The sequence below is a fragment of the Palaemon carinicauda genome, chromosome 22 (genome assembly GCF_036898095.1).
Source record: "Palaemon carinicauda isolate YSFRI2023 chromosome 22, ASM3689809v2, whole genome shotgun sequence".
Taxonomy (NCBI): domain Eukaryota; kingdom Metazoa; phylum Arthropoda; class Malacostraca; order Decapoda; family Palaemonidae; genus Palaemon; species Palaemon carinicauda.
The window spans coordinates 118151132-118173575 of NC_090746.1; the positions used below are offsets into that span (position 1 = coordinate 118151132).

General features: G+C 41.2%; 1 long non-coding RNA gene across 1 annotated transcript; it reads right to left on the reverse strand.

The window, feature by feature from the left end:
• Positions 1-282: 282 nt before the first annotated feature.
• On the reverse strand, positions 283-22202 carry LOC137616254 (uncharacterized). The gene is made up of 3 exons (XR_011039368.1): positions 22089-22202; positions 6811-6936; positions 283-407 (listed from the first exon to the last, which is right to left on the reverse strand). It is a non-coding gene; the product is annotated as an uncharacterized lncRNA (long non-coding RNA).
• Positions 22203-22444: the final 242 nt, after the last annotated feature.

Here is a 22444-nt window from a genome sequence, read left to right on the forward strand (position 1 = left end):
AGGTGGTGAAAATTTTTTTATGTCTTATGGACTGACCTGTGTTAGCAGATAACCCTCTCAAAATTTCTGTAACTTGGGTCAATTAACCATTTCAAGATATATGTTATAATAATATTTCTCATATAGAAATTTCAATAACGAACTCCACAAAAGTTTGATGATGAAGACTGGCCACTTCAAGTTGAGACTATTCGTTGCTTCTTTTGAAATCAGAGATGAATAAAATTAATCAGATATTTCGTCTTCCTCTGAATCTTCCCAGAAGTTTGCTGTGGTAAATCCCAGATCATTTGTTGCCGACCTTCATTTTGACGTCATTAGTAACATCATATGATCCAGTGCACATTTATCGAGTGTTTTGAGCAGGAGGCTATACATACAGTAATTTCCTTCTTTTGACGATTCGTCTGAAAAATAAACAAAATGTTAATTGTACAGATATATGTCTTATTTAAATATTTTAACTCTGCATTTGAATATCTAGATTATACTTATAGTAGAATATTTTGTATGATATATCATATTTACAAACTATATTGATATATCAAATATAAACTAGTGAGATGATGACAAGCCAGACATGTCCATGACATTTATGATAGTAAATATCACAACCTAAAGTATATCTTAAGTGGAAAAATATTACTTCCTAAATCATAACAAGGGAATACTTCATTATAATACAATAATTTAATGACTGACATATGGGAATCCACTAATTAGAAGGAACTTCCCTAATCCATCAATTAAACCCTGCATTTTTTCAAGAGGTACTCGGTAAAACAATATCCCAAGATTAAAAGATTCTACTTTACACCACAGAGAATACTTGGGTCAAGCACACACAGCACTAGTAAAATATTTATAAAAAGTATGCATCATTTCTAAACAAAAATAGGATTTATTGACTAACAGTTCCAGATGTAGAATACTGATTAGATTATCATGACTACAGTGATGTACAAACAAATAATGTGTGCCAAAATCCCTTTAATGGAAACAAATAGACGACCTGCAACTTTCTAAATTCTAAGCAAATATATCATTCTGGTAATCGATATGACATACCGATACTAAATTTCCACTACTCTTATGTAGTATGGATCCTCCATAATCTAAGCCCATATATCCTATCGTAATTCATCTTAAAAATTTACCATTCTCTCCGAGTCACAAACCTAGTATAGATTAATTCATTGACAAGCTTATTCAACATTGTGATTTACTAGGAATATTTCATCAATGGACTAACCTATCCAACACTATTCAGTTGACAACTTGGTATTACCAGTTAAGACAAACTTTGCTAAACACAGAACAATATTTGTCTTTTGACAATGACTAACAAATGTTACCTTTAATCAATGAAAAATATATTTAATCTTAGTCATTGGCTGCCCTATAACACTATAAATTTCTCTCTTGATCGACCCATCATTGTCAAATTGAATCCTTAATCTCATCTTACATTAATTCAATTATTGTTTTGACTATTATAGTGTTTACATAACCGAATCTTTAGCAAGTGTCGGCATGACCATCTCAACTGCAAGCTCCAAGTATTTAGTTCTCCTTTGTATGAGTCTAACCCTCGGGTTATTTACTGTATCTAATAATTTAATGACAAGTAATGGCTTAAGGTTAAGCCATCTATCCCACAACCCTAAAAAGTAATATGAATTATATAGGATCAAGACTTAGTCTTGTACTGTATTCCTTGTAGTGAATTGGCAGTGATCTTTCACAGAATTCTGAATTGATATTAGAATGATTGTAAAATAAGCCTTTTTATATAAATCCATCAGTAATATAAAGTATTCAATTAAGCACATGATGTTGCCCGAGTATGAAACTAGATAAATTTTGAATTACCTGAAGCAGCTAAATAAACAGCTATTGTAGATATATCAAAATTAAACCCTAAATTTTAAGTGTCAAAATATCAAGTGAAAAATGTGTTGTCTAGGAAAACCTTTATGCAACAAACTACAGACTTTTCTTATTGAAGAGTGTACATAATTGCTAATAGGTTGGAAAAACTGCATGTTATCACCGAGTGTTCTTTTTTTTTTTTGAAATATCAATTCCTCTCTAACTGATATCTGAGCTCCGTCCATTAAGCAAAATTCGGTAGTAATGACTAAAATCAATATTCGATTCACCGACTGTTCAATATTAACAACCTAATCCTACAGTACAGTACTTAAATTCAGTGACTAGCCAATCTTTCAATAATCTAATACAAAAGCAAATCTTAAATCAATCTACTGACTATAAAGGGATCATAATTCATTAGCTGAACACAAATTATCCCACAGATTAACCGAATGTAATGTTGTTGGATCTTAAACTAGGCAGGATCAAGAAATGACAGTCAGCGTTGTTTCTTATCTTCATTGCAACTGACGCTGCTGCATCATGCACAGCTGAAGGAAATACAGATAGCCCGTGACGTAGACAATGACGTCACTTATGTGGGCGGAGCTTAGGCGCTGCAAGCAGCCTCATCTTACAAATGTAATTCAGACTAGCCAATTCTATTGACACTAGTAGAAACAAATGCTACCTCAGTTGCCTCTATTTACTTTTATATAGACTAAATGGAATACAGTACAGTACATTGAATATCTAATCCTGATGTTGTTTACTGAGTTGACAGTCTTCCCCTAAGACTTTTTTTTTTAACCAAACTTACCTACATAAAAATATACTGTAATTCTAAGTAGTTCAATGACTGAAATCGGAATTTAATAACAAATCCTAATTCATTCTTACTGACTAGCCAATCTTTAATAAACTTAAAATGACAATTCTACCTAAATCTATAGGTAATCCAATATTACTGTCACCAACACAGAATTTTTATCCACGACTTTAAATTAACCCGATATATTAGTTAAAATACTGGTATAACCAAGTCCATCAACTTAAATTCAAGCTAGATCTAATGACTAAATTTGTAGTCAAACAGATTACTTTAATCTCTCAAGACAATCCAATGACAATTTCTCTAATCAGATAAATGATTTAAATCCTAAGTCAATCCACTAACTGATAAATCTCAAGTTAACCCAAAAAATAGAAAATCTGTCAATCCACTAAGAATAGGTAAGGTCAGAAATATGGATAAAAATCTCAATTCCATCAACTGACTAAAATTTCATATTAATTCAGTGACAAATTTCATACTAAAATCTCATATCAATCATATTTAAACATTGCCAACCAACTGACTTAAATCTCGTCATATCAGCTTTTTAAAACAAATTAATCCATCGCCTTATATCTCAGGTCAATTCACTGACTACAATCTCAAGTATATTCACCAACCTAAAAATCTCTAAAGTCTGTAACACAAATTCTTAAAGTAATTTGTATTTTTCCTAACTATAAGAATCCTCGTCCTTTAATTGGAGTACACTTATCAAATCTGGGTAAGGATATGAAAACTTTAATGATGTGGTGGTAGTTACTGCCAGGCGGCGGGGAAACACCACCCACAAACAGGTCACCAAGGTCAGGCGGACCTTAAACCTAGGACATACAGGGTGGTTGAGGTGGAAAATGTAACATAAAGGACTTATGTTCGTATAGTTAGGAAAAAGACATTATTTTAGAATTTCGATGATCATATACACATACAAACCGTCGTTTAATAAGAGACAGAAGTAGTTTCTATTAAAACCAAGTGGATGGTTTACTTTCCTGGGAGTGTCAAAGAACCTTTGTCATGTATAGGAGCAAAAAGTGGTATTCTTGGCAACCTTCTAATGACTAGTATATGAATGAGGTAGAATTTGGGCTAGGTCACTACCATCGACAAGTAGGTGATCAAAGAAGAACATATATTAGAAGAGGATATGTTGTTGTAATGTATGGTCATTATGAGAACAAGGGTGAATACCTTTGTTCTTCTCCTCCCACATTTGAGTGGATGGTCTAGATACTTCTAAACAAACTTGTTACCAACGAAAGTTACTCAATCATGTGGTTCACCTGCATTTATCATTCTATCCAGCATTAAAGCAGCAACTACCGCACACCAAGGAAGGGAAGAAAGTAGTAGTAAAAAGGCAGTCTATAATACCCTCATTTAAGATTTATATCACGACCACTACCTTAAAGAAGATATTCGTCCTATGAAAGGCTTAGGTTTGCTACAAGGTCTGTTAAGCAACTACCACTTGGTCAAGGTCACTGGTATTTAGGGACCTATACATACTGTGAAGCAAAGAATATCTTGCCTTCAAGTATTAAACCCATAACAGTTTCTTCCATGATAAATCCGGTATGTTTGACCGTATGGACGCATCTGAGATAGTCTTTTGTTTCCTCTCCTGCAAGAAAGTACACCGTATTGTTCCGTGAACTCTGAAAGAAACAGAGTTCTAGGACCTTTTCCCTTACTCTATCTTTCAAAACAGCTTATTACATGGGTAAAATTACACCCTTTACTACTTTCTCCATCAGCACTATACTAGCCTTGGACAGTCTTGAGGGTTGAAGCCTTGCCCTCTATCCTGCGGGTTTGAGCCGAACAACTTGAGAGATGTTCTCCGTGGCTCAACCTCCTCTTCATGGGTCTTGTCAATTTTGTGCTGAGTACAAGCATAGGAGAAAACTTGGATCAAGAACTAAGCTGTATTTCCACATCAAAGATAGAGAAGCTTTCCTGATGAAGGTAGGTAGAAAACATCTGATCTGGATACAGATCTGTGTGGCTGCTAGCAAGGTAATTTCATGACAACCCTTGCTGTTGTTGACATTATCGGCAATAAAGGATGGTGGGCGGAAAAGAGAAAGCTAATAGTCCCTAGGGATATTGAAAAGCATCACTGAATATTGCAGTGTACTTGGCCAAGGGGGGCAGGTCAGCAGTGGTAAAACCATTAAATAAACTTTTTTTGCTACAAAGTAGCTATCACCATTAACTCTTGCACAGTCTGTCAGCTGAATGTACTCCTGCCTGTAGTAATTTTACAAACAGCTCTCTATCTCATCAACTTCCCAACTGCTAAGGGTCAGTAAAACCAGCCCCTTCTGTTGACAAGTCACGAATGGAACGATTTCGTTCCTCAATGTTATCAAGCACTACCAAATTCACTTGCAAAGCAGCCTCGCTGCATGCATTACCAGCAGGTTGAAAAGGTTCCTTTCTTCTATGAATCATACTGTGAGACAAATATGAAATAAGTGGGCATCCTATCCCTTCTCAGATGTGTCTGTGGACAGCCAATACCCAAGAGAGGAGAGGAGTTCCTGTAGCTACCAGTGTAGACATTTCAAAATTCCGGCTATAAGAAACTGAAGGGAAAGGAGAAATGGGAATGCTGGTTGCTGACTACCAATGCTTCAATAACTATTAGAGCAATTCCCATCACAAATGAGGGCAAAAACCCTTGTAATCATGACAATCTCTGCCATATTGGGTAACAGACTAAGTTGGGTATCCATACGATAGACGATGCTACACTATTGACATTCCTCGAGGGATCCCCTAAGAAATTCACTGGCCAATTTACATAGAATGGGGTAATCTAGAAAGGAAGGGATCCTCATCATATCTTATTGTGCCAACATTGTATCTATTGCATAGCAGCCTGATTACATTACGAAACTTGTTTTGTACCCTGAGGGTACAACAGTGATGAGTAGGAATGTAAGCAATTATCTAACACTCGTCAAGCTTCAAAGAGCAAGGACGGGGTATGGGCAAATGCGATTCCCGCCACAGGAATCCACCGAAGGGAAAACCACACAGAAGAAGGTAGTCTCTCCCCCGCAGACGGGAAAGGCGACCAACCTCTGTTGCCACAGTCAGCAATTCTCCCCATAAGTGAGGAAACTGCTGAACAGTGGCTAGAGGAGGAACTTTCCCTCGTTACGAAAAGTTGCTCGACTCTTGGTGGAGGTTAACTTGCCCTTGAAAGAGAAAATTATCCAAGAGCAGGTGGCAAACCTCCAGGCAGTACTCTCTCCTTACCATCAACGAGCTATGCTCAAGATGAAGGTCAACATAGTGTGTTGCCTATGAAACGTAGCTGAAGCTTGTTTCTGGCTTCACCCTATAAGGGTTACCAGACAAGTCACCACAATAAGCTCTTGTCAGCAACTGCTCACGCCCACCTACCGAAGCATAGCTACCTTGCCTTGCACAGGGAACCCGTGAGCCCCAAGGAAGGTAGCACAGAAAGAAAAGGGACTTTTTTTAAGCTTTAGGCCAGTTGCTTTTAATCCTAAAACCAGTTAAAATATTTGGTGGAAGAGAAAAGACGTCGTCTTTACTCTACCGAGCCAAATTAAAAAGTGACGGCTAGTCGCTAGTGCTGGTGCAAGCGATTGGGCTAACCTAAATTGCTCCTCCCCCCGTTAACTAGCAGTGGGTAATTACACCCTGACAAAAAGCTTATCAGCTGGTTTCAGCTTTGCCAAAATAAAAACTCCATTGTAAAGAGTGGAAGGTCTGTATGTTGCACCGGAACAATACGCAATTACAAATGTCCTAATATTGCACTGTTCTACAATGAAACCAAGAGAACAATCAATATCATTCAACATTTTATGGTATTTGAGTTTAATCAAAATAAACAAGAACTTAAAATAAATCTATATGGCTTGTCAATTTTTATCAGCATAGGTAACAGTCAAGTGAGATTTGGTCACTATACTTCAGCGACATAATCAGTTTAGTTTAGTTTTATAATTCGAAAAAAATTAATTTCACAAGGGAAATTTCAAAACCAGAGGCCTTTACATTGTTTCCAAGATCTAAGCCTACAGCATAAACAAATAATATTACAAAAGACTTACAAAGCACAGCACTCAAGATTTGGACTTCCGAAGTAACACTGTCGGTAAAATGTCTCTATCTCCCGACTTGAAACGGAGGTCATCTAGATCTACCAATACTGCAAACTATGTATCTCCATTTCTTACCTGAAAAAAATTCTGACATTACTACACCTGACCTGGGAGCCTTTATAGATGGTTAAGACAGACTGGGTGTTAAGTTTCAAAATTCATGACAAAAACATTTTAAAAGGGTAAAACTTCAGAAGCATGTAACACTCAATATTAAAAATAAATCACCTATATGGAAAGAGCATGTGAAAAGCTGTATAAAAATTATAGTAATTAAGAGGTTTAATGTGGTGGAATTAAATAAGCTTAAGTTTTTACCTTAAATTTTTCCTATCCCAGGAGAGAAGTTTCCTGCACGGTAACGTATACTTTTAATGAGCTCTTTATCTCACTTTCTTATGCAAACACAAGTAGTTTTAATTACAGATTATTGACAGAGCTGTGACATGATTATGACGTAATGGTTTCATAATCAATTATGAACGATTCAGTCCAAAACCAAGTTTTACTACGATTTCAGCAGTGACAAAGTTACCTCAACACCCACTGGTATTCTTATTTGACTGAGAACTTTGAATAATGAAGGGAAAACAGGCATTTCACTTTATTGTAGATATGCCAGAGGCAGTTGCTGGCTCTTCTGGCATTAATTTTGACAAAGACACAATTCTTAGATTTTTCGCAGTGCAGTTGGTTACGGTGAATCTTATTTGTCTAGTGGTGGTATTGAACTAGTGGTTGAATATAGTAAGACATACAGTAATTTAATTCTTAAGCAAAAGGAATGTGAATGTTGTGGAGCTATTTATAGGACTGATTACAAAAGGAACACCTTTAGGTGTGATAAGCTCTGCAGTGACGAAAGGACGTCTGAGTAAGCTATGTAATTTTAGTGTTTCCTTGTCTAGAGGAACTTGGTTTGAAAAAGGCAATTGATTACTCTATGCTGAAAATGCTCTCCATTCAGTATGTAACTATTGTTGCCTATGTGAAAGTAAAAATGGCCCCGAAATAATGACGTAAGGAGCTTGCATGCACAGCATATCTCATACCACGGGTAAAATGATGTAATGTTAATTTTGTGAATGCAGTGAGCCATAACAAACCAAAAACATTATTAGTTTTAAAAAAGTCCCTAAAATAATGACCCATGGGCATGCAAACGCTGCTCAACATGTACCACTTGCAGAACATAGTACAGTAGTGATGTAATGTTAATTTTCCGAGTGCAGCGAACCACAGCAGAGAAGAATACAGTAAAACTAAAGAAGCATGCCCTACTCGATATTAAAAAAAGTAATCACCTACATGGTAAGAGCATGTGAAATACTATATAAAAAATTATAGCCATTATATGAGATTGAACGCAGTGGAATTGAATGAACTTGCTAGGTTTTTACCTTTAATTTTTCCCAAGTCATGAGAGATGTTTCCTGCACGGTAATGTTTACTTTCAATGAGCCCTTTATCTTGCTTTCTTGAACAAACACAGGCAGTTCCAAGTAAAGATTAATGACTAAAAGCTGTGACATCATTACGTAATGGTTTCATAACCATTTACAAACTACCGATGAAAAAATACACTAATTATCTATATCCTATACTAACGGTATATTTTTCATTTATTTGTTGACATTCTACGGGTCGGTTGTAGTCGCTCTCGTTCGTTCATTTGTACATAGCAGTTTTCGACCTGAGCATAAACTCCTCCCAACTGTGCATAAACTCCGTTGCCACCAATAGGATTACTTCTTCTCTTATAACCCCTCCCCATTTTCCCCCTACGTCATTTTACCCGCCACATTCAAGTATACGACTTCACCTGGTTTATTCAAGTACAGTATTTTACTTGATCCAGTACAGCTATACCATTCCTTTAAATGTATTACCCATGTATACATAATACGTTTGACCCTTGAATTACACGTTTTATAATCCAATATCGTATAAAATCACCTCATTTTATATTCCCATTAAATATTATTCATCATACAATCCATTTTATCTTTAAATTACTTTTATACATTTTATTACCTTGTCACTCCCAGATTTCACAGAAATACCTACTCTGGACAAGTTTCCCATTCTAGTTCATTCATGTTTACTCTCTACACCCCATTGTTTTTCTGTTAACCAATCACAAACCCATATGTATGAAAAGTTTGCACAGGGGGGTTAATATTACCCAACCCCCACCTTCCAACAAACCCTTTTCCGTGGAAACTTATGTCTAAGTCAGGTCTTTGTTAGTTCAAGTGGAGTCTTTTTCCGTATTTGACGATGAAAGTTACAGCAACTTGCAACGACTGCAGTATTCCATACTTAGAAGCATTTCGATGAATTCTTTGATACGGCATCCAATGTTGATAATTTTCTTAAATCTCATAATGTAATAGCCCAACATTAAGATCGCTAAGACAAACAAGAAACGGCGATGTGAATACTGTATACAGAAGTTAAGATGTCACAGTCGCAATACCCCGGTGACCCAAAAGTTTCGTCGTCCCGGTCATAAAAGTAAGTCATTAATTTCTTTGATTTTAATGTGTTAGTTTTACTAGTATTTGAGTGTGCGCAGCTCAACATTACCGGTTGCCAGTACATACGAGCTTGATGTTTTATTTTCCTGCGAGCTATGCGAGCCAGTGGCGGAGCAAGAACCATTATATTTAGTGTTGCTAATGTTAACCTAATTATCATAACATTGCTAATGTTAGCGTGCGCAGTTCAACATTACCGTTTGCCAGTACTTGAGAGAAATAAGCCCGAATTGGAAAAAGACCCCTTATATTTAAAATTTTAACAGAAAATACATGTTTTCCTGTAGTAAATAACGTGATTTAACCAGATTTCACATTCATTTCAACCGCAACAACAACAACCAGTTCGGCTACTTGAAGTTAGTTGAACTGGTTTTGTTTGTTTGCGGTTGAAATGAAGGTCAAATTCAGTTTTTTGGGCTCAAGCCATGGCGTCCTGATGGAAGGTTCCTGTTTGGTAGCTTCCTTGGGTATAAGACTACTAAGATATTCCCAGAGAATTTAACCACAGGTTATCACAGAATTCTAACTTCTGGAGCGAGTATCTCAAAGGTTTCCCTTTAAGACATCGTAATACAACAGGGGACACGCATGTCTGAACGTGCCACATAGCTATCTTCACCCCGAACAGAGTTAATGCTTCGGTGTGTAAGGATTGAGAATAGCTGGGAGCCGTTCCACAGCTAATCTCGCTCGTGGCTACTACTGATACTCGAGACGTAAACAAACGGACGCCATTGCTCTGATGACGTCACGCCCGTCTTCATCCTTTGTTTAGTAGCTGCCCTACTTAGACGGATTTTCCCTGTGTTATCTTTATCGCTTTGCATCTTCGCTATGTCGTTACCTTCAGCCTCGCCTTCTTCTGGAAAGTTGAGTACAAGGTTCCAGTATTGTTTAATTAAGCTCTGGCCATAAAGTAAATATTATTTTTCGAAATAATTGATGTTTTGTGGCAGAGCTGTGCCTCTACCGGACCCGCCATTTTATGGCGTCGTTGTTGTTATGCATGTCTTATTTAGTTAGCCACAACAACGTTTCCGGCATTATATACTAATCGAATACATTAGTTTATTTAGTCTTCATAGCTAGGAACTTTTATATCGTGTTTAGACGCTTTTTATCGGTCATCGATTGACCTCATACCAGTCGGCTACTATAGCCCCCAGGCCAGGAGCCTACATACAAGTGTTCATGCATGATTTATTAGTGATCCTGACTAAGTTATGAAGATAGTGGCATTATTATTTTACAATACTTTTGACAGTGATGCAAATGTTTTCGCCTTCAGGGACCATATAGGGGATAGGCTAGTCAGTGATTCTTTCTAGCCTAACCTAATATTAGGACCCCTATATGCTTCCTTCATCCCCTGCCTTGGCATTCCCTCTATTTAGCCTTGATCCCTTTTCTGAGTAAAGGGATTAATTGTCTAATAGAGTATATATCGCCTCTCTGTCCCCCCTAAAGGAATGAACCCCCTTTAGGGCTGCGTCTGAGAGTGAGGTTAGGCTAGCCTACCTCTATGGCTAGGATAGTCTATGACTTTCCTGCGATAGCGATATGTCTTCTTCCTTGCCTAGTTCAGGACTTTTAGCCCTGTTCTAGGTTGGGTTAGGAAGGTTTCTCTGTTCCATGCTAAAACTGTACTCTTGCACCGTTTTAGCCGATCAGCCTGATCTTAGGTTAGGGAGTGTCCTCCCTTTCCTTAGTGGCCGCTCTGGTACAGAAACCCTTCCTGGGAAGACTTCTCTCTTCTCCCTCCCCACCTATCTCTTGTATAGCCTAGCCTATGCTTAGGTTAGTTTATACTCATCTGTCCCCTGTCCTACAACTCCTCCTTAGGGTGGAGGAGTAGGGCTACCCGAGCTTCCTTGTGCAGTCCACTCTGGTACATATACCTTCATAGTGTCCTATAAGGTTAGTTACTAGTATAGTTCTGCATATGGGAGTCTCTCCCCCCCCCTCTTGGGTGTTCCCTAGCCCTCCCTTGGGCTACCTAGCTCCCGGTCCCTAGTGACCCCTGCTCATGGATGTTAGAGCCTGCCTCTATCATGGGTACACCCCTCAGGGAGGGGGAGGGATGTCTGGAACCCTGATGGTACTTCCTGCATCCCTTCCCCCCTCCCCCTGTCTCTCTATCTATCCGGGTGCCGGTCTCTTGCCGCCTCTACTGTCGGCAATACCTGCCTCCTACTTGGTGACTTTCCTACCCTTGCCGCCAGCCCCCCGTGTACCGAGGGACTGCCGGCTGCCGCCGACTACTACCGGCGGCTCTCCTACTCCTATCTAGTCGTCCGCTTGCCGGTCGATCACCGGAGTGCCGGCATATACTGCCGGCAACCCGATACTGCCTTTACCATCCTTATCCCAGTCATCAACCTGGCATCCTCCGACTGCCGGAGCCGCCGCTCCCTGCCGGCGTGCCGCCGTTGTGCCGGCGGCCGCCATCCTGGTATTTAACTGACTTTTGAAAATTGTCTGTCCTAATGCCAGAATCTATGCTGGAGCGAGCTCCGGCATGCCGGCGGCTTGCCGGATGCCCCGGAGGCGTCAAGAATACTTGCACCCCCTTACTGTAGCTATCATAAGACTATGATAGCCCTATACCGCAAACAGATAAGCTGCTTCTGCTATTAAGATCAGTACCTAGTACTGCTCTATTAGTGATCATGCTGTCTCTTTGCATTCTTCTAATTCCAGCATGCTATGTGCATCTTAGCGCGGCTGGTTGCCAGAAGCAGTTACCCTTTAAATGAGGCCTTCTGGCTCTTAACTGGGAACCGAATGAATTCGATCCCAATCTTGTCCTTGGTTTTCCATGGAATTCCAAAATACTGGGAATTCTAGGAAACTATATCCAATGATCTCGGTCATTTGGATTATCCAGGGACCAAGCTTATGGTAACCAGCCGGGCGAGATGCATGGAGCATGTTCTCCTTTACTGTTTTCATTCTCTATGCATCACACCTTCTTTAAGTTAAAATTAATGATTAATATTAACTTAATTTAAGAGCCATTCTTATGACTCCCCCATACTCATTTTCTCTTTCTTCCACAGGAGGAGCAGATGAAGTGTGACTTCGCCTTCTGCGCTGTGAAACGCCCAGTGGCGATTCTAGGGGGGGGCCAGGGGGGGCCATGGCCCCCCCAGTTTTTTGGCTGGCCCCCAGCTTGGCCCCCCCAGTTTTTGTTTCCATATCCTAATTCTAAATAAGCTTAGTTTAGGCATATATAATAATATAATATAATATATAATATAAATATATACCTTATAAATTATACAGTATACTATATATACACTCAAATATCCCATCCTATCACAATAACTAGACGTAATCACAAAAAAAAAAAATGGTAACGTTGCTAGATTAAAATTATTGGAATTTTTTTTACACCTCCGTCCTCCTCGCCCGCTTGTGTTTGTGTGACGCGAATCAGACGCGTATGTTTCTTCCATGTATGATGTGATGATGTGATCAGTACATGTAGTCCGTTTCTGTGAGACTGTGAGCCGGTCAAGTCAGTTTTTACCCGATTAGTGTCTTATTGAGTGTCTAAAGCATAATTATTTGTGCATAAGTGCATTTGAGCATAAGTGGTATTCATTATTTCGTCTCATACAAAGTGGGAGTAGACTAGTGGCTATGAGATATTCGATCTTTATGTACAGTATGTGGGTGTTTCACATAAGAAGCGGATACGAAAATAGAGTAAAAAAATAATTATACGAAATCTTAGAAAAAGAATGAGAAGAATCTGACAGGCGGGTGTAAAGTAGCAAACAATGTACACTAATTTTTTTGTTATATGATGTAGGTCTATATCCCAACTCAAGTTTTAACCCTTCAACCCAGTGTTAACCTTTTCACAAACAGATCTGACAAAAGCCAAATATAAATATTGTCGTTAGCCATATTTGAAAGAAAATAACTAAATAGGCCAAAATACAAGTAGCTGGTGAGTCGGTGACAATTAACCCCTTTTTATTTTTACATAGAAAACAATTCCTATAATAATAAAAATCGTCTAGGCCTAATTGTATCATAATTTTTGTGATTCGTGAATGTTGGCAGTGATAGTGTAGGCCTATATGTGCATATATTTATTATACTGTATACATGTTATACACACACACACACACACACACCCACACACACACATATATATATATATATGTGGGTGTGTGTGTGTGTGTGTGTGTGACAGTGTGTGTGTGTGCGTGCTGTCATCATCTTCTATTCTTCCAGTCGGTAGTCGGCAAAACCGCAAATTTTATCACATTTTTCTGCGGTGACAGGTGTGTTGTGTTAATTGTGAATTACGTGTGATTATTTGATTTAATTTATTTTTTTTTCAGAACTTACTATCACAGATAATTTTATTGTACTATAGACAATCATGGATAAATTTGTAATTAAAAAACGCAGTGAATGTGATACACCATTGACAGTAAACCTTGAATCTGATAAACCTGCTAAGAAGTCAGAGGGAGACTGTGATCGTGAAAGTATTGGCAATCCTGCAAGATCAAGTTCACATGATCATCCAACAAAGAAACAGAAAAAGGAAGATTCTGCACCAGCTGACATTTCTCAATCTGCTTCTGAGAATCCTATTCAGGTACGATTAAAAGAGTATCCAAGGCATAGTGAAGGAAAGTCTCATGCTCGGTCTTTTGTGGGGGCTTGGTTCGACAAATATGAATGGGCTGAATATTCTAAAGAACGAGATGCAATGTTCTGTTTTGCATGCAGGCACTTTGCTCCACCAACATATGGCAATGCAGATGAAGCATTCATAAAGAGTGGCTTTAGACGATGGAAGAAAGCACATGGAAAAGATGGTGCCATCGAAAAGCACATTTCCTCTCAGTGCCACAAAACTTCTTGTATTGCATGGGCGGACTATCAACGAAATAAAGCTGATAAAACATCAATTGCTCAGTGTATAAGTGAGGCATACCAGAAGAAAGTTCTTGAAAATCGTCATTACATAAAGACATTAGGTGAAATAATCCTGTTGACTGTAACACAAGACATTTCGCAGAGAGGACATAGAGAAGGTGATGATGAACTGAATCCAGGAAATGTTCGTAAGATTCTCAGATTCACTGCTAAACGTGATCCTATTATAGCTGATAGAGTAGAAAGTGGTCCAAAAAATGAAAAATACACTTGTTCTGCAATACAGAATGAGATGATTGACACACTTGCATGTATGGTGAAGGAAGAAATTGCAGAAAAAGTTAGGTCATGTCATTACTTTTCTGTTCAAGCTGATGAAGCCAAGGATGTTAGTAAGGCAGAGCAGTTGGCATTAGTTATTAGATTTTATGATGAAATAGCAAATTGTATTCAGGAGTGCTTCATTTCTTTCACTCAGATGGACTAGTTATGAAAGTAATGAGGTGTTATTATTGTCATTTGTTATTTCATTAATGACATAATATTGTCTTCAGAGTGCCACCTAGCCACCAACAATAAATGCCCCCCCAAAATTTATATTGGCCCTGAAGTGGCCCCCCCACTTTCAGAGTCCTAGAATCGCCACTGGAAACGCCCGCAGTTCTACGGGCATACGGCTTGCAGGACTCACGCCCCTTGTGCAGACAAGAAAGGGGATTTGAAGTTTTGGAATCCACTGGATTGTACGGTCTGCCAGGCCCACCTAGTTGAGGCCTTCCATAACCCTCCTTCAGCGGAGGTTAGAGACATTTCTCGTGAAAAGCTGCGCAAGTGGGTGCGTGGCTTTCAGAAAAATGCTACTGGACCGTACCTGGCCACCGAAGAACTGAGGTCCCTATTGTTCCCTAAGGCCTCCCCTGACTCAGTGGTACCAAAAGATGTGATCCCCACTGTCCAAATTACGGTGGAACCTGATGTGGTCATGGCTCAGTCCATGCACGAGTGTCGTTTAGATTCCGAGGACGATGAACAGATCTCAGACGTCTCGGAAGACACGGAGAAGACGCTTATGGCTCAAGGAGCCGAAGAGGACGAAGACAAGGTGGAGTACACCGAGTCGGAGCTAGGAGCTGCTCCCTCGTCCATCCCTCCTCCTACTCCTACACCGACGGAAATGTCCATTCCGTCTACCTCCTCGACTCCGGATCCTTCTTCTTCTACTCAAGAACTGATCCGGCTGATTAGAGCCGTCATGGACGACAGGCTGAAGGAGAACCAGGAGTCCATCAGGTCAATGATTGGATCCAGAGAACCGAAGAAGATTTCGGTCAAGGATCTCCCCGCTTGCTCTCATGCCAACCCGTGGAGGTATGCAGAGCATATGGTTATTGCGACCGGCAGGATCTTTGTCAGTGATAAGATCGGCACGGTCCCTTTGGAAGATGTGGAGTTCTTCCCAAGCTTTGAGGCCTACCCGGACTGTTACGTCCGGCTTCGTTCCGAACCTGCCTCGAAGGAAGAGACCGAACCTAAAGAAGAGATAGTGTTCGATCTCACAAAGGCCCAGGCTATGCTAGCCTCCGCATTTAAGAGTAGGGGCTTTACCTGCTCTAAGCTTCCGGCTTTGAGCAAGAAGCATCCTACGTACGTTGCACCTGACACTGCGGTTCTTCCTTTCTTGGAAAAGGCCTTAGCTGCATGCCTTAAAGCGGCGGAAGAAGGGAAACCCTGCCCTGCACTGGAGGAGTGCAGACCCTTCTCCATCGTGACTCCCCCTGACGCTCGACACTGGAAAGATGTTCAGCATACTTTCGTCGTGGGAAGGCTCGATCCTGACGTCGCCGGACGTTAGTTTAATGAAGACCTCCCTAAGCTCAACGATCACCTCCTTCGCCGGGAACAAGACACGAAGGAGAGGCTTGCGGCATCTCTTTCTCATCAAGTCCAACTGGAAGTGATGGCCTGTGACACTAGAGTACCAGATCACTACATGGTACTCTCCAAATCCCACTTACTGACAGTAATGAAGGACTTGTACCACTTCATAAAGGCTCGAAGAGCCTGTCGTGAATTCGTGTTTGCCAGTGCCACTGTGAAACACGAACCCCGGAGGCTGATTTCCTCCAACATCTGGGGAAAGCACCTGTTTCCTTCTGACCTTGTCAAGGAAATAACTGACAGAGCCGCCACGGAGAATAGGAACCTTCTCCATAAGTGGGGCATGTCCAGAAAAAGGAAACCCTCTCAGGACGATGGACCTCAGCCTAAGAGAAAACCTCAGAAGCCAAAACCCCAGCAACGTCAGCAACGACGTCAGTTTCCGGGACCCGCTACCTCCCAAGTGGTTGCCCAACCACAACAGACCTTTCAATTGGTCCCCCAACCGGTGTTGTCACAGTCACCGGTCTTCACCCCTGCCTTTGAGCAACCATCCACTACCTTTCATGCCAAAGGTAGAGGCTCGTTCAGGGGTGCAAGCAGAGAAGCATCTCGCCGTCCCTCCAGAGGTAGAGGAGGAAAGGGAGCTAGCGGCCGAGGCAACAAGTCCTCGGGACACCAGAAGCAATGAAGTGCTTCCGGTGGGAGGAAGACTCCGCCAATTCCAGGATCGTTGGACCTTCGATCCCTGGGCACACAGCATCATCAAGAACGGTCTAGGCTGGAGTTGGACGCAACCACCCCCAACCTTCCAGCAGTTCTTCCAGCAATCGACCCCCCTTCTGGAAGAATATGTTCTAGACCTCTTGAACAAGAAGGTGATAAGGAAGGTAAAGTCCACCAGGTTCCAAGGGAGACTGTTTTGCGTTCCCAAGAAGGACTCAGACAAACTCAGAGTCATTCTGGACTTATCCCCCCTCAACAAGTTCATAGAGAACAACAAATTCAAGATGCTGACGCTTCAACAAATAAGGACCCTTCTGCCTCAAGGTTCCTACACGGTCTCTATAGACCTGGCGGATGCCTATTGGCACATTCCAATGAACCATCACGCTTCCTCCTACCTAGGATTTCGACTCCAAAGGAAAAGCTACGCCTTCCGGGCCATGCCATTCGGCCTCAATGTGGCCCCTCGGATCTTCACAAAACTGGCGGATGCCATAGTACAACAGCTCCGCCTAAGAAACGTCCAGGTGATGGCCTACCTCGACGATTGGCTAGTTTGGGCTCCATCGCCCGAAGAGTGTGCAAAGTCTTGCAACGAAGTTACCCAGTACCTAGAACACCTGGGATTCAAGATCAACGAGAAGAAATCTCGCCTCTCTCCAGCTCAGAAGTTTCAGTGGTTGGGAATCCACTGGAATCTTCAGTCACACCGCCTTTCCATCCCCCAGAAGAAAAGGAAGGAAATAGCAGGGTCTGTCAAGCGACTACTGAAATCCAAACGCATTTCAAGACGACAGCAGGAACGAGTTCTAGGCTCTCTACAATTCGCCTCAGTGACAAACCCAGTGCTTCGTGCACAGCTAAAGGATGCCGCGGGAGTCTGGAGACGTTCGGCATCCATCGCTCGAAGAGACCTCAAGAGACGGCTTCCAAACAGACTACGACGCCTCTTAAAGCCGTGGTCGGAAGCAAAGGCCCTGAAAAGGTCCATTCCTCTCCAACACCCTCCTCCATCACTCAACATCCACACGGATGCCTCACTGGAAGGTTGGGGAGGTCACTCCCACCTGAAACAGGCTCAAGGTACCTGGTCTCCACTATTCAAGACGTTCCACATAAACATCTTGGAGGCCATGGCGGTCCTTCTAACTCTGAAGAAGTTATCCCCGCCGCCCTCGATCCACATCCGTCTAACCCTAGACAACTCGGTGGTAGTTCGTTGTCTCAATCGCCAAGGCTCAAGATCGCCCCAGATAAATCAGGTGCTTCTCCCAATCTTCCGTCTGGCGGAGAAGAAGAAGTGGCACCTGTCTGCAGTTCACCTACAAGGATTCCGCAATGTGACAGCGGATGCTCTATCTCGGACAAACCCGATAGAGTCGGAATGGTCTCTAGACGCAAGATCGTTCTCCTTCATCTCTCACCAAGTCCCAGAACTTCAGATAGATCTCTTTGCAACGAGCGACAACAATCAACTTCCTCTGTACGTAGCCCCGTACGAGGACCCCAAAGCAGAAGCGGTGGACGCCATGTCACTGGACTGGAACAGGTGGTCCAAGATATACCTGTTCCCTCCCACCAACCTTCTGTTGAAAGTCCTCTCCAAACTGAGAACCTTCAAAGGGACAGCGGCCCTAGTGGCTCCCAAGTGGCCCCGGAGCAACTGGTACCCCCTGGTCCTGGAGCTGCAGCCCAAGCTGATCCCTCTCCCGGGCCCAGTTCTCTCTCAACAAGTACAGAAGTCGACTGTCTTCGCTTCATCATCGAAAATCAAGGACCTTCATCTCATGATTTTCTCTCCCTTGCCGCAAAGAAGAGGTTTGGGATCTCGAAGAAAAGTCTAGACTTCCTAGAGGAATACAAGACCGAATCCACGAGACGGCAATATGAATCATCCTGGAGGAAATGGGTCTCCTTTGTCAAGGCAAAAAATCCTAAAGAAATCACCATTGATTTCTGTATGTCCTTCTTCATTCACCTTCATGGACAAGGATTAGCAGCCAATACGATTTCAACCTGCAAATCGGCCTTGGCTAGACCAATTCTATATGCTTTCCAAATTGATCTGTCCAACGACATCTTTAACAAATTACCAAAAGCATGTGCTCGCCTACGTCCAGCACCCCCTCCGAAACCGATCTCCTGGTCACTAGACAAGGTACTTCATTTCGCCTCCAACTTGGACAATGATTCATGCCCCCTCAAGGATCTGACTCAGAAAGTTATATTTTTATTTGCTCTCGCTTCGGGAGCTCGAGTCAGCGAAATAGTGGCATTATCAAGAGAAGAGGGACACATCCTGTTTACTGATTCAGGAGAAGTGACCCTCTCCCCTGATCCGACGTTTCTCGCTAAAAACGAATTACCCACCAAAAGATGGGGCCCTTGGAGAATATGCCCCCTGAAGGAGGATGTCTCTCTATGTCCAGTAGAGAGTCTCAAGGTCTATCTTCGCAGAACTTCGAACTTTGGTGGAGGCCAACTCTTCAAAGGAGAAACATCGGGCAGCGACCTGTCACTGAAACAATTAAGAGCGAAAATCACCTACTTCATTCGCAGAGCGGATCCGAACAGTACACCCGCTGGTCATGATCCTAGAAAAGTGGCATCTTCTCTGAACTTCTTTCAGAGCATGGACTTTGAAAGCCTTAAAAACTTTACGGGCTGGAAGTCCTCGCGAGTTTTCTTTAAACATTATGCGAAACAAGTGCACGAAGTCAAACATTTTGTGGTAGCCGCAGGTAGTGTTATGAAACCTGCACCTAACTCTGCGTAGAACAGTGAGTTACTTGGGACTCCAACTCTTCGGGTGCCTATGTTGACCCTCGAGCGATTCATAGTGATGTCTAAAAACACTTAGTGCTTTTATAACTGTTCTTATCCCAGGTGAAATGTCATAGTGTCACACAAGTGCCGCATGCCTTGAGCATGATGTGTTGTTTAAAGACTTGCGTTCCTCGAGAACGAGTACCTACTAATCCTGAAATGCCTTTTCAGATTCAAGAGCAAGCCTTTATTTCTATGTACATTATTATTATTGTAAATGAACTTTACTTTTGCTGTAAATTATTTAATTTCTGCATTGTGAAATAAAATTTCTATTTTATTACTTATGCGTCTCTTTCAGCTCCTACCTACTATGAAATACATACTGTCATAGTTTTATTTATTCCTCCTTTCTTATGGTCATGAAGAATTTAAGATGTCTAATCCTAAATTATATTCACCCTGTCTCAGTAAGGTTCCTACACGAACACTTACTTCTGATAACCAAGAGATGAACTCTATACACAGTGCCCAACCACCACTGGTCTAATTCAGAATGTTCCTATACAAATATCAAACATTCCGCTTCATCTCTAAGTTCTTCAAGTTCTTCTGTCAGGATGAATAGCCCTTCAATACCACTTTGACGTCGGCATAGCCCATGGGAACTTCCTACCAAGGGGGGCAGGATACTTCGTTCCTATGGTTCTTTACCTAAGATTACTTTGCTGTTTTGTCAATGCCTAGGCACTTAATACTGGAGGAAAATCTACCACGATACATTGATTCTCTGGTACTCTTCCATCAGGACGCCATGGCTTGAGCCCAAAAAACGGATTTTGAGCGAAGCGAAAAATCTATTTTTGGGTGAGATAGCCATGGCGTCCTGATGGACCCTCCCTACTACTTCGTCCAGTTTTGTTCCCACCCTACACAATTGTATCATGGTGATGGGCAGCAACTGGCTTCAGGATGAAGACGGGCGTGACGTCATCAGAGCAATGGCGTCCGTTTGTTTACGTCTCGAGTATCAGTAGTAGCCACGAGCGAGATTAGCTGTGGAACGGCTCCCAGCTATTCTCAATCCTTACACACCGAAGCATTAACTCTGTTCGGGGTGAAGATAGCTATGTGGCACGTTCAGACATGCGTGTCCCCTGTTGTATTACGATGTCTTAAAGGGAAACCTTTGAGATACTCGCTCCAGAAGTTAGAATTCTGTGATAACCTGTGGTTAAATTCTCTGGGAATATCTTAGTAGTCTTATACCCAAGGAAGCTACCAAACAGGAACCTTCCATCAGGACGCCACGGCTATCTCACCCAAAAATAGATTTTTCGCTTCGCTCAAAATCCGTTAAATCATGTTATTTGCTACAGGAAAACATTTTCTGTCCGAAATGATCTGTAATAAAGTAAAACTTTTAAAAGTTTTTCTAATAAAACCCCATCTCTTTATAAGTAAAGCTTTCCCAATATTCTATAATACAATAAATTTTCTTATATTTTACCACCCAAAATCCCAATTCCAAACAGGGGGTCCTCAAGCCTGTAAAGTGGGAAAGGGAGTAGAGAACTTTTCAAGAAAATAGGGTTAGATTACTTGAAAATATATAAAATTAAGGACTATTTACTTTTTATAGAAAATGGCGATGCGATATGCTCCTATAGATTTACCTTTACAAGTGAAACAGATAAGACCACCACCTATCCTAAGGTTCCCAACAGGGTTATGTAGTTCGTGGGGACAGGGAAGGCTAAGCACATGGTAGTCTAAGGGGGGTAGCAACTAACCTCCATAAGACAATAGGTAAGGATACAGCTCCTAAGTTAGGTTAAGTGGAAAACCTTAGGTAAGGTGGTGTTCTTGTCTATTTTCCCTTGTAAACTGTGATAATTCAGTCTGTCCCAGCGAACTACAAAGGCTCCTCACCACCTAACCTAACCCAGGAGCCGTTACCTCACCTACAGGAGAGGAAACTTATACCACCTAACTTAGGTTACTATACCCTAAAATAAGTCTTAAACCCCGTGTTCACTTCCTAACCAGATTCACTCCTGGAAAGAAAACACCACATCATAACTAGAAAACCAAGATAAAAATTTTCCCCATAAAGAAAATCGATTTGACAATAACGTTTCGGTTTCATTGTAGTGTATTACAGGGCAATGTAACCTAGGATTCCAACTACTTTTTCTTATAGTAAAAATTACGCTCCCTTCGAAAATAACACTCGTTCCCGTCGCAAATGAATAGTTTCAGAAATATTTATACATCTCGAAAATTTACCCCTGTCCCAAAGAGATTTAAACCCTACATTCACACACATTTGGCCTGGTATTTACATCATTGATGCTGTGGAATATATCATTGATACTCATATATAGAAAAATGTGATTATTTAATTACCGAAAATGTGGGGAACAATGTGAAGTCTTCCGGCTTTTGTCATCATTTCCTCTTCCAAGGATCCTGACACCGACGACAATGGCTGTCCGACGTCCATGACGGTGAAAAGGGGTGTGTCGCAGTGTTGCCACATATGGAGATTTATCCCTAGATTTTGGAAATTTTGGATGTCAGGGATATTCTGTACAAATTTCTATGAAGAAGAAACAAAGATGAGTAAACATTTATATTGTTGCAATTAGTTTGCTTGAACATTTATTATTATTATTATTATTATTATTATTATTATTATTATTATTACTTGCTAAGCTACAGTCCTAGTTGGAAAAGCAGGATCCTATACGCCCAGGGGCTCC